This window comes from Lolium perenne, chromosome 4 (genome assembly GCF_019359855.2).
Source record: "Lolium perenne isolate Kyuss_39 chromosome 4, Kyuss_2.0, whole genome shotgun sequence".
Lineage (NCBI taxonomy): Eukaryota > Viridiplantae > Streptophyta > Magnoliopsida > Poales > Poaceae > Lolium > Lolium perenne.
In genome coordinates, this window is record NC_067247.2 from 218,544,885 (window position 1) to 218,557,880 (window position 12,996).

The 12,996-nt window shown below is 42.5% G+C and overlaps 1 long non-coding RNA gene across 2 annotated transcripts; it reads right to left on the reverse strand.

Moving 5' to 3' along the window:
* Positions 1-224: 224 nt before the first annotated feature.
* On the reverse strand, positions 225-2,752 carry LOC139838856 (uncharacterized). Of its 2 annotated transcripts, XR_011756706.1 has the most exons (3): positions 2,489-2,752; positions 1,757-1,841; positions 225-473 (listed from the first exon to the last, which is right to left on the reverse strand). It is a non-coding gene; the product is annotated as an uncharacterized lncRNA (long non-coding RNA). The 2 variants fall into 2 exon arrangements; XR_011756705.1 differs by lacking the exon at positions 2,489-2,752 and having other exon boundaries at positions 1,757-1,908.
* Positions 2,753-12,996: the final 10,244 nt, after the last annotated feature.

Sequence of the window (12,996 nt, forward strand, 5' to 3'; positions counted from 1 at the left end):
ACAACTATGATGAAGATAGTCACTTTGCAAATGAGTGCCCTCCTGAAAAAAAAGGTAGACAAGACAAAGTTTGTCAAAGGGGTCAAGTGTGACGCCCCGGAACCGGTACCATGAGGATCCCAGCGAACCCGCCGAAATCCGCACGATATCGATTTCGACACGCCCTCCGACACGACGTGCGCGATGAATCACACACGTGATGCCAGAGGAATTAACACGAGCGGTAACATTACAACAGGATTACAATAGAGCCCACAAGATACATATATTATAACAACGACTCCAATGAGTCAAGATACAAATATACAATACAAAGATCCAAATCATACAGAAGATCGAATACGTCCGAGTACGGACAAGATACAAATTGGACTAAGAGTCCTGAAGATAACCGATGGCGTCCATAACCCTGCCCAGGCCAAGCCGGAAGGGTAACCTTGCTAGCGTCGTCTTCATCGAACATATCTTCATACCTGCCCGGTTATATCCCGTAGAAGCAGCAATAAGTATGGGTTCGTACTTAACAAGACTTCAAGACGTATAAGCATTTGTCAACCAGTCGTCCTTTGTACTTGAGGCACGCAGGGGACTTAGAGGACGCAAGAGGAACGTCATAGGCAATATGGTGGGGTTAAGCGGCAGCGCGCAAGCACTAAAAACCTATAGAGACACTCTACAACAGTCGTCTAATCAGAGAAGGTGAGAGAGCGTAACTAACAGTTCTATACTCTGCAAACATAACACAGCCAATGTGTTCCCCCCTCGCCAGGAGGTACTTACAAAGGCACTCACACGGTTGTCAAGTTTTAACCATTTATTAGTGAAGTTGTGCTAACTTACTACACAAGTTATTATTAATAAACAACAGGTGTAAGTTGTCTATGGTCGAGTCATGCAGCTCCAAGTCGTCCCTAACCGTGGACGCGGCTTATCGATAAGATTGTAACCCTGCAGGGGTGCCCAAATGTGCCCACACGCACGATCAACCCACTTACGATAGGTGGATATCACGACACGCACTCTCCTTCACCACAACAAAGTCTAGGAAGCCACCTAACCAAGTTAAACCCGTATCAGAGTCCGGCCGTGCTCCGAAGCGGACTCAGCTATTGTGTCAGCGTACTAGGTGATCAGTGCCCAGCGGGATGACCACTTCGCAGCGGCTCCGCAACCTACGAACGTGCAAGAGACAACAGGGTACAAGGCCCCAAACGTAACATCATATCATCTGACCACAAAGAAACAAGCTTGCACGCCCGAGAGAAACAAAGCATTCAAACTAATTGTGGCCACTGGACAAAGCTGTAGATTCCGGCAGTGGTCGAGGGGAGACCCGGAAAGCATACCCACGTGTGGTTAGAGCGCTCAGTCTCGGAACAGATAACAAGAACTCGGATCCTAAGTTATTTAGGAAACACAAGTGAGCCGTCACAAAACGATCAGCTGACCCACCGATGCCTCCGCTAAACAATTATCAACAACTAAAGTAACCATGATTCTTCCCAACATATAACCCGATAAGATAACAATAACAGTAACGAGATAAAACAGCACTAGCATGCACTACGACTCGCAAGGGCAGACTCGATAACCAAACAATAGCCGTAGGAGGTGGTGGTGGCAATATGGGCTGCTTGAGGTAACAAGTGGAAGGGACACGTGACAAGAACGCAACTTGAGGATAGCATGAGGGAGAAGGCAAAATAAAATAGGTGAGCGACTCCTGCAGGGACAGGAGTATAGGGGAAATGCTTGCCTGTTAAAGCTTGCCGAGGGACATCCGGAGAACTTGTCGTATCTCACAACACCACTTCGTGATCCTATCCGGGAAGAAGCAAATGCTGGACAAACAACGTGTGCAAGTCTTACTACTACGGAAAAAGAAGATCCAGCATGTTCATGATGATATGCATGACATGGCAAACATGATGCGATGCAACTTATCCATATTAATCGGAGTCGGAACACCGAACAATCAAATTAGGTTGGAGATGCATTTTCTACCGTCAAAGTTAAGGGTGGATTAGCATAGCAAACATGGCAGGGGTGAGCTACATCAAAATTAAATGGAGCGGGGAATACCATAGTCGGTATCCGAAATACTCCGCATATATGTGAGGTGAAAATGCACGACTATCAACGAGCGACATGATGCGAGATGCAAACAGAAGAATGGATGGCATATTCATGTTCAACACATTTTTCTGATCAATTTTCATATAGAACACATTTTAATTGGAGTTACCAATTAAAAGTTATTAAGGAAATAGTTTTTCAGCATTTTAAATTATAGAAAACAGATTTTATTAATTGGGAAAGGACCTGGAAATAAATTCCGGCCAGGGGAGGGACCCCGGGTTGGTTTGTTGAAGGGCCAGGGGGTTTTTATGAAAACCATCCGGGCGAGGACGGCGGGTTAAGGAATTAAAACATGCAGGGGCCCATATGCAAAAGTTACAGATCCATATCTGAGAGAAGGTTTTCTCACCGAGCGGTTTGACCCACAGAGGCTGACGAGGGGGGCCCACGCGGCCACGCTAGCTGCCACGCCGGCGGAGCGTCCAGGCACGCACTGCAGCTGTTCGATGCCAGGATGATGCCGCACGCGTTCCAGACAGAGGCGGTCACCGTGGGTCGGCGGCGAGCGCGCAGGCGATTCCGAGGCTCCCAGGCCACGCGGAAGGAGGCGTCGCACACGCCTCGTCGGCGCAGACCAGAAGAGGGCGGCGCTGGAAGCAGGGGCCCACCGGAGAGGGTGGACGGTGAACATCTGCGGCAAGAAAACACGTTCACCGGCGAGGTAACGGACCAAGAGGAGAAGCTGGGGAAGAGGAGGTCGAGGAGAGGCGGAAGTCTACCGAGAGGATGTTGGCGAGGTCGAGGAAGGCGGAGGAGGTCGGACGGCGACGGAATCGAAGAAGAAGCGCGGCGGCCGAGGGAGGGGAACGGCGAGCGCCCGCTCGATTGAGGGCCTCCCGTCCCGATTGCTTGCAGGAGGAGGTGCGCGGCGTCGAGGCGCTACTAAAGGCGGCATCGGCGCTGGTTGGGGTGGCCTGAGACGGTGGGGGAGCGGTGAACTGGTGGTGGTGCCGTGGGGGATTTCTTCCGACTTGCTTGCAGATGAAGAAGAAAAGGAGAGGAGGAAACTTGGAGAGGAGGAAAAGATGCAGTGGTCCTGGAAGAGATAAGGAGAGGGGAGAGAGCAGGTGGTGGCGGGCGTGAGTGCGGTGGTGGCGTGGTGGAGGACCACTGCCTCACGTCCTTCCCGTGACCCTCTCTCGAGATGACGACAAGGGGAGAAGAAAAGGGAGCGAAGGGGTATGGGCCTGGTGAGGTGGGTTGGGCCGCCGGTGGTTTGGTGGGGATGGGCTGCTGCGGCCAGAGAAAGGAAGGGGAGGGGAGGGAGAAGAGAGAGAGGGGTTGGGCCAAAAGAGAGGGAGAGGCCCAGGGGTTTAGGGTTTGATTTTTAAAAATCCTTTTCTTTTCTCTCTTGTTTTCAAAACTGCTTTGGTATTTGAAAACAAAACCAAACAAAGCCAAACCATTTTTAAAACTGTGAAACATTTGGAATAGTTTTATTTATTAATATAGGTTTGATTGTTAGGGTTTTGTTAAAAGAAATAGAGAGGGGAGGTTTATTATAAAACCATATGAGAAGGAAACACAAATAGTTTTTATTGGAGAAATAATTTTTATTTAATAAAATCTTGTGCATGATATGATGCATATGCCATGATGATGCATAAAAGGAAAAGCACAAACAAATCTAATATGGGGTACTACCCGGGGCCGTTACATCAAGCCAAGATTGAAGCCAAACCCAATCAACGAACAATACAAGAAGAACAAGGGAAGAGCCTTTGTTGGGGCTGAGTACACTTCCGATGAAGAGGAAGAAGATGAGGAGAAGGAGGCCGGAGTGGGTGGTTTGGCTTTCTCCAAATCTGGGTCACTCTTCACATATGACTACTCCAAGGATTACTCCACGGAGTCCTCAACTCCGAATGATATTGGTTCTTCCTTCATGGCAAGAACAACTCATGATGATGACTCTGATGACTCTCCCTCCTCTACGACCGTCGGCTCTTGTCTAATGGCAAGAGAAACAAAGGTAATGGAATCCCCACCTTCTCTATCTAGTGTTCTTGATGATGAAACTGAAAATCAAGATGAGGTAGTTATGCTTAAGGAACTTTACAAAGTTAGATGCACTCTTCGTGGTGATGCTCTTATCAAATTTGATTACTTGATGGACTCCCACCAAGAAAGGGATGAGTCCATTGAGGAATTAGAATATCATTTGAATGATGAAAAAAGGAGATTCAATCTCCTAAGACAAGAGCTGAAAAACGAAAGGTGCATATCTCAAGGCCTTAAGCAACAAATTGAAACTTTTGAATTAGATAAAGTTAAGGACCTAGAAACTATTGAAAGGGCTCAATTATTGGCTCAAGAGCTTGATGCTTCAATGAAGGAGCTTGAAGTTGCTCATGCTTCTCTCACTAGGGATCTTGACCACCTTTAAAAAGCTAACAAGCTTGTTAAGGATGAGCTCAAGAAACTTGGAGAGAACCATGACATACTCCAACAAACCTACAAGAAGGCTCTTGGATCAATGAATGATCCCATTATTGCTGAAAATGTTGCTAGTCCCTTCACCTCATTTACTTGTGAGCATGCCAAACTTGCTGAGGAACATGTTCGTTTGCAAGAGCAACTACCTTTATATGTTGAGACCAATACATATCTTGAATCCTTGGTGACCAAATATGGTCTCAACTATCATCCAACTGACTCGGCTTGTGAAAAGCAACTATTCTTGAGGAAAATTCTAGGTTGACAAATGAACTTGCCAAGTTCACCACTGCCAAGAATAAGATGGGATTGGATTACCTCTTGAGTAAGCAAAGGTCAAACAATCAAAAGTTTGGTCTTGGGTATGTTCCCAAGCCTCACAAGAAGAACAACTACAAGAAGGATAAGCCCGCTCAAGAGAAGAACAAGAAGGTCACTAATGTTGGCAAAGCCTCAAAGGGCAAAGCCACTAGTGGTGACCGCACGAGACCTAACAATCACTATGATTTATTTGTTGATTATTATGGTGATGTTTATGCTAAATATGTTGGACCTTGTAAAGACTATGCTTATAGAGGGTACTCAATTTGGGTACCAAAAGATCTTGTTGCCATTACAAAGGAACCCATTAATCGATGGGTTCCTAACACCTCTACTTGATTTTGTAGGGGTATTCCTCCGGTGGTCCAAAATGGGTGTTTGATAGTGGATGCACCAATCATATGACCGGAGGAAGAGGCGTGCTTGACCAATTCATAGAGGATGTTAACAAGAAGTCAAGCATCACCTTTGGTGACAATTCAAAGGGAAAGGTACTTGGGTATGGCAAGATGGCAATCTCTAAGGACTTGTGCCTTGAGATGGTCATGCTTGTTGAATCCCCTGGCTATAATTTGCTTTCTATTTATCACCTTGCAGATGCCGGCTATAATTCATATTTTACTAATTATTGTGTGAAAGTATTTAGGAGTGATAATCTCAAATTGGTCCTTGTTGGATATGTGGAGAACAACCTTTACGTGGTTGACCTCTCGAAAGAGAGCCCATCACTTCCCACATGTCTAATGGATAAGCATGACGAAGGATGGATGTGGCATTGCTGCCTTGGTCATGTCAATATGAGAAATCTTAAAAAACTCCTAAAGGGTGAGCACATTGTTGGACTAACCGGTATTTCCTTTGAGAAAGATCGTGTATGCAGTGCATGTGTAGCTGGAAAACAACTCAAGAAGAGACATCATATCAAGAGTATCATCACCACTTCTAGGCCTTTGGAGCTCCTTCACTTGGATCTCTTTGGGCCATCACATTATGATACTCTTGGTGGGAGCAAGTATGAACTTGCCATTGTTGATGATTGATACGCGTACAGCACGCGTCCGTTGGGAACCCCAAGAGAAAGGTGTGATGCGTACAGCGGCAAGTTTTCCCTCAGTAAGAAACCAAGGTTTATCGAACCAGTAGGAGCCAAGAAGCATGTTGAAGGTTGATGGCGGCGAGATGTAGTGCGGCGCAACACCAGGGATTCCGGCGCCAACGTGGAACCTGCACAACACAACCAAAGTACTTTGCCCCAACGAAACAGTGAGGTTGTCAATCTCACCGGCTTGCTGTAACAAAGGATTAGATGTATAGTGTGGATGATGATTGTTTGTAGAAAACAGTAGAACAAGTATTGCAGTAGATTGTATTCAATGTAAAAGAATGGACCGGGGTCCATAGTTCACTAGAGGTGTCTCTCCCATAAGATAAATAGCATGTTGGGTGAACAAATTACAGTTGGGCAATTGACAAATAGAGAGGGCATGACCATGCACATACATGATATGATGAGTATAGTGAGATTTAATTGGGCATTACGACAAAGTACATAGACCGCTATCCAGCATGCATCTATGCCTAAAAAGTCCACCTTCAGGTTATCATCCGAACCCCTTTCAGTATTAAGTTGCAAGCAACAGACAATTGCATTAAGTATGGTGCGTAATGTAATCAATAACTACATCCTCGGACATAGCATCAATGTTTTATCCCTAGTGGCAAAAGCACATCCATAACCTTAGGGGTTTCTGTCACTCCCCCAGATTCACGGAGACATGAACCCACTATCGAGCATAAATACTCCCTCTTGGAGTTAAGAGTAAAAACTTGGCCAGAGCCTCTACTAATAACGGAGAGCATGCAAGATCATAAACAACACATAGATTGATAATCAACATAACATAGTATTCTCTATCCATCGGATCCCAACAAACACAACATATAGCATTACAGATAGATGATCTTGATCATGTTAGGCAGCTCACAAGATCCAACAATGAAGCATAATGAGGAGAAGACAACCATCTAGCTACTGCTATGGACCCATAGTCTAGGGGTGAACTACTCACTCATCACTCCGGAGGCGACCATGGCGGTGTAGAGTCCTCCGGGAGATGATTCCACTCTCCGGCAGGGTGCCGGAGGCGATCTCCTGAATCCCCCGAGATGGGATTGGCGGCGGCGGCGTCTCTGGAAGGTTTTCCGTATCGTGGCTCTCGGTACTGGGGGTTTCGCGACGAAGGCTATTTGTAGGCGGAAGGGCAGAGTCGGGAGAGTCACGAGGGGCCCACACGCTAGGGTGGCGCGGCCAGGGCTTGGGCCGCGCCGCCCTACTGTGGCGCCGCCTCGTGGCCCCACTTCGTCTTCTCTTCGGTCTTCTGGAAGATTCGTGGCAAAATAGGCCCCTGGGCGTTGATTTCGTCCAATTCCGAGAATATTTCCTTACTAGGATTTCTGAAACCAAAAACAGCAGAAAACAGCAACTAGCTCTTCGGCATCTCGTCAATAGGTTAGTTCCAGAAAATGCATAAAGTATGCATAAAACATGTAGATATCATCAATAATGTGGCATGGAACATAAGAAATTATCGATACGTCAGAGACGTATCAGCATCCCCAAGCTTAGTTTCTGCTCGTCCCGAGCAGGTAAACGATAACAAAGATAATTACTATTGTAAGCATATGTAATGAATGCAGCGATCCAAACAATGTAAATGACATGAGTAAACAACTGAATCATAAAGCAAAGACTTTTCATGAATAGTACTTCAAGACAAGCATCAATAAGTCTCGCATAAAAGTTAACTCATAAAGCAATAATTCAAAGTAAAGGCATTGAAGCAACACAAAGGAAGATTAAGTTTCAGCGGTTGCTTTCAACTTGTAACATGTATATCTCATGGATAGTTGTCAATGCAAAGTAATATAACAAGTGCAATATGCAAGTATGTTGGAATCAATGCACAGTTCACACAAGTGTTTGCTTCTTGAGGTGGAGAGAGATAGGTGAACTGATTCAACAATAAAAGTAAAAGAATGGCCCTTCGCAGAGGGAAGCATTGATTGCTATATTTGTGCTAGAGCTTCGGTTTTGAAAACAAGAAACAATTTTGTCAACGGTAGTAATAAAGCATATGTATCATGTAAATTATATCTTACAAGTTGCAAGCCTCATGCATAGTATACTAATAGTGCCCGCACCTTGTCCTAATTAGCTCGGATTACCTGGATTATCATTGCAATGCACATGTTTTAACCAAGTGTCACAAAGGGGTACCTCTATGCCGCCTGTACAAAGGTCTAAGGAGAAAGCTCGCATCGGATTTCTCGCTATTGATTATTCTCAACTTAGACATCCATACCGGGACAACATAGACAACAGATAATGGACTCCTCTTTAATGCATAAGCATGTAGCAACAATTAATTTTCTCATATGAGATTGAGGATATATGTCCAAAACTGAAACTTCCACCATGGATCATGGCTTTAGTTAGCGGCCCAATGTTCTTCTCTAACATTATGTATGCTCTAACCATTAAATGAGTGGTAAATCTCCCTTACTTCAGACAAGACGGACATGCATAGCAACTCACATGATATTCAACAAAGAGTAGTTGATGGCGTCCCCAGGAACATGGTTATCGCACAACAAGCAACTTAATAAGAGATAAGGTGCATAAGTACATATTCAATATCACAATAGTTTTTAGGCTATTTGTCCCATGAGCTATGTATTGTAAAGGTAGAGGATAGAAATTTTAAAGGTAGCACTCAAGCAATTTACTTTGGAATGGCGGAGAAATACCATGTAGTAGGTAGGTATGGTGGACACAAATGGCATAGTGGTTGGCTCAAGGATTTGGATGCATGAGAAGTATTCCCTCTCGATACAAGGTTTAGGCTAGCAAGGTTATTTGAAACAAACACAAGGATGAAGCGGTGCAGCAAAACTCACATAAAAGACATATTGTAAACATTATAAGACTCTACACCGTCTTCCTTGTTGTTCAAACTCAATACTAGAAATTATCTAGACCTTAGAGAGACCAATTATGCAAACCAAATTTTAGCATGCTCTATGTATTTCTTCATTAATAGGTCCAAAGTATATGATGCAAGAGCTTAAACATGAGCACAATAATTGCCAAGTATCACATTATCCAAGACATTATAGCAATTACTACATGTATCATTTTCCAATTCCAACCATATAACAATTTAACGAAGAAGAAACTTTCGCCATGAATACTATGAGTAAAGCCTAAGGACATATTTGTCCATATGCAACAGCGGATCGTGTCTCTCTCCCACACAATGAATGCTAGGATCCATTTTATTCAAACAAAACAAAAACAAAAACAAACCGACGCTCCAAGCAAAGTGCATAAGATGTGACGGAATAAAAATATAGTTTCACTAGAGGAACCTGATAATGTTGTCGATGAAGAAGGGGATGCCTTGGGCATCCCCAAGCTTAGACGCTTGAGTCTTCTTAAAATATGCAGGGGTGAACCACCGGGGCATCCCCAAGCTTAGAGCTTTCACTCTCCTTGATCATATTGTATCATCTCCCTCTCTTGATCCTTGAAAACTTCCTCCACACCAAACTCAAAACAACTCATTAGAGGGTTAGTGCACAATCAAAATTTACATGTTCAGAGGTGACATAATCGTTCTTAACACTTCTGGACATTGCACAAAGCTACTGAAAGTCAATGGAATCGAAAAATCCATCAAGCATAGCAAAACAGGCAATGCGAAATAAAAGGCAGAATCTGTCAAAACAGAACAGTTCATAAAGACGAATTTTATTGAGGCACCAGACTTGCTCAAATGAAAATTCTCAAACTGAATGAAAGTTGCGTACATATCTGAGGATCACTCACGTAAATTTGCATAATTTTCTGAGTTACCTACAGAGAATTAGGCCCAGATTCGTGAAAGCAAAGAAATCTGTTTCTGCGCAGTAATCCAAATCTAGTATGAACCTTACTATCAACGACTTTACTTGGCGCAACAATGCACAAAACTAAGATAAGGAGAGGTTGCTATAGTAGTAACAACTTCCAAGACTCAAGTATAAAATAAAAGTACTGTAATAAAAACATGGGTTGTCTCCCATAAGTGCTTTTCTTTAACGCCTTTCAGCTAGGCGCAGAAAGTGTGTATCAAGTATTATCAAGAGACGAAGTGTCAACATCATAATTTGTTCTAATAATAGAATAAAAAGGTAACTTCATTCTCTTTCTAGGGAAGTGTTCCATACCTTTCTTGAGAGGAAATTGATATTTAATATTACCTTCCTTCATATCAATAATAGCACCAACAGTTCGAAGAAAAGGTCTTCCCAATATAATGGGACAAGATGCATTGCATTCAATATCCAAGACAACAAAATCAACGGGGACAAGGTTATTGTTAACGGTAATGCGAACATTATCAACTCTCCCCAAAGGTTTCTTTGTAGAATTATCAGCAAGATTAACATCCAAATAACAATTTTTCAATGGTGGCAAGTCAAGCATATTATAGATTTTCTTAGGCATAACGGAAATACTTGCACCAAGATCACATAAAGCATTGCAATCAAAATCATTGACCTTCATCTTAATGATGGGCTCCCAACCATCCTCTAGCTTCCTAGGAATAGAAGCTTCGCGTTCTAGTTTCTCTTCTCTAGCTTTTATGAGAGCATTTGTAATATGTTTTGTGAAAGCCAAATTTATAGCACTAGCATTAGGACTCTTAGCAAGTTTTTGTAAGAACTTTATAACTTCAGAGATGTGGCAATCATCAAAATCCAAACCATTATAATCTAAAGCAATGGGATCATTATCCCCAATGTTGGAAAAAATTTCAGCAGTTTTATCACAGGCAGTTTCAGCAGTTTTAGCAGTTTCAGGCAGTTTTTCGCGCTTTGCATTAGAAGTGGAAACATTGCCAACACCAATTCTTTTACCATTATTAGTAGGAGGTGCAGCAACATGTGTAGCATTAGCATTACTAGTGGTGGTAATAGTCCAAACTTTAGCTATATTATCTTCTTTCTCATTTTCTTCTCTTTCCCACCTAGCACGCAATTCGGCCATCAATCTTATATTCTCATTAATTCTAACTTGGATGGAATTTGCTGTAGTAACAATTTTATTATTATGATTTTAATGAGGCATAACTTTCAATTTCAAAAGATCAACATCAGCAGCAAGACTATCGACTTTAGAAGCAAGTATATCAATTTTCCCAAGCTTTTCTTCAACAGATTTGTTAAAAGCAGTTTGTGTACTAATAAATTCTTTAAGCATAGCTTCAAGTCCAGGGGGTGTGTTCCTATTATTGTTGTAAGAATTCCCATAAGAATTACCATAGCCGTTGCCATTATTATAAGGATATGGCCTATAGTTGTTACTAGAATTGTTCCGATAAGCATTGTTGTTGAAATTATTATTTTTAATGAAGTTTACATCAACATGTTCTTCTTGAGCAACCAATGAAGCTAACAGAACATTATTAGGATCAACATTAGTCCTATCATTCACAAGCATTGACATAATAGCATCAATCTTATCACTCAAGGAAGAGGTTTCTTCGACAGAATTTACCTTCTTACCTTGTGGAGCTCTTTCCGTGTGCCATTCAGAGTAATTAATCATCATGTTATCAAGAAGCTTTGTTGCTTCACCAAGAGTGATGGACATAAAGGTACCTCCAGCAGCTGAATCCAATAGGTTCCGCGAAGAAAAATTCAGTCCTGCATAAAAGGTTTGGATGATCATCCAAGTAGTCAGTCCATGGGTTGGGCAGTTTTTAACCAAAGATTTCATTCTTTCCCATGCTTGTGCAACATTCTCATTATCCAATTGTTTAAAATTCATTATGCTACTCCTCAAAGATATAATTTTAGCAGGGGGATAATATCTACCAATAAAAGCATCCTTGCATTTAGTCCATGAATCAATACTATTCTTATATTCTTAGGCAGAGATAGCAACCAATCTTTAGCTCTTCCTCTTAATGAGAAAGGGAACAATTTTAATTTTATAATGTCACCATCTACATCTTTATACTTTTGCATTTCACATAATTCAACAAAATTATTGAGATGGGCAGCGGCATCATCAGAACTAACACCAGAAAATTGCTCTCGCATAACAAGATTTAGTAAAGCAGGTTTAATTTCAAAGAATTCTGCTGTAGTAGCAGGTGGAGCAATAGGTGTGCATAAGAAATCATTATTATTTGTGGTTGTGAAGTCACACAACTTAGTATTTTCAGGAGTACCCATTTTAGCAATAGTAAATAAAGCAAACTAGATAAAGTAAATGCAAGTAACTAATTTTTTGTGTTTTTAATATGGAGTGCAAACAAGATAGCAAATAAAGTAAAACTAGCAACTATTTTTTTTGTGTTTTGATTTAGTGCAGCAAACAAAGTAGTAAACAAAAGTAAAGCAAGACAAAAACAAAGTAAAGAGATTGCGATGTGGAGACTCCCCTTGCAGCGTGTCTTGATCTCCCCGGCAACGGCGCCAGAAAATCTGCTTGATACGCGTACAGCATGCGTCCATTGGGAACCCCAAGAGGAAGGTGTGATGCGTACAGCGGCAAGTTTTCCCTCAGTAAGAAACCAAGGTTTATCGAACCAGTAGGAGCCAAGAAGCACGTTGAAGTTTGATGGCGGCGAGATGTAGTGCGGCGCAACACCAGGGATTCCGGCGCCAACGTGGAACCTGCACAACACAACCAAAGTACTTTGCCCCAACGAAACAGTGAGGTTGTCAATCTCACCGGCTTGCTGTAACAAAGGATTAGATGTATAGTGTGGATGATGATTGTTTGCAGAAAACAGTAGAACAAGTATTGCAGTAGATTGTATTCAATGTAAAAGAATGGACCGGGGTCCACAGTTCACTAGAGGTGTCTCTCCCATAAGATAAATAGCATGTTGGGTGAACAAATTACAGTTGGGCAATTAACAAATAGAGAGGGCATGACCATGCACATACATGATATGATGAGTACAGTGAGATTTAATTGGGCATTACGACAAAGTACATAGACCGCTATCCAGCATGCATCTATGCCTAAAAAGTCCACCTTCA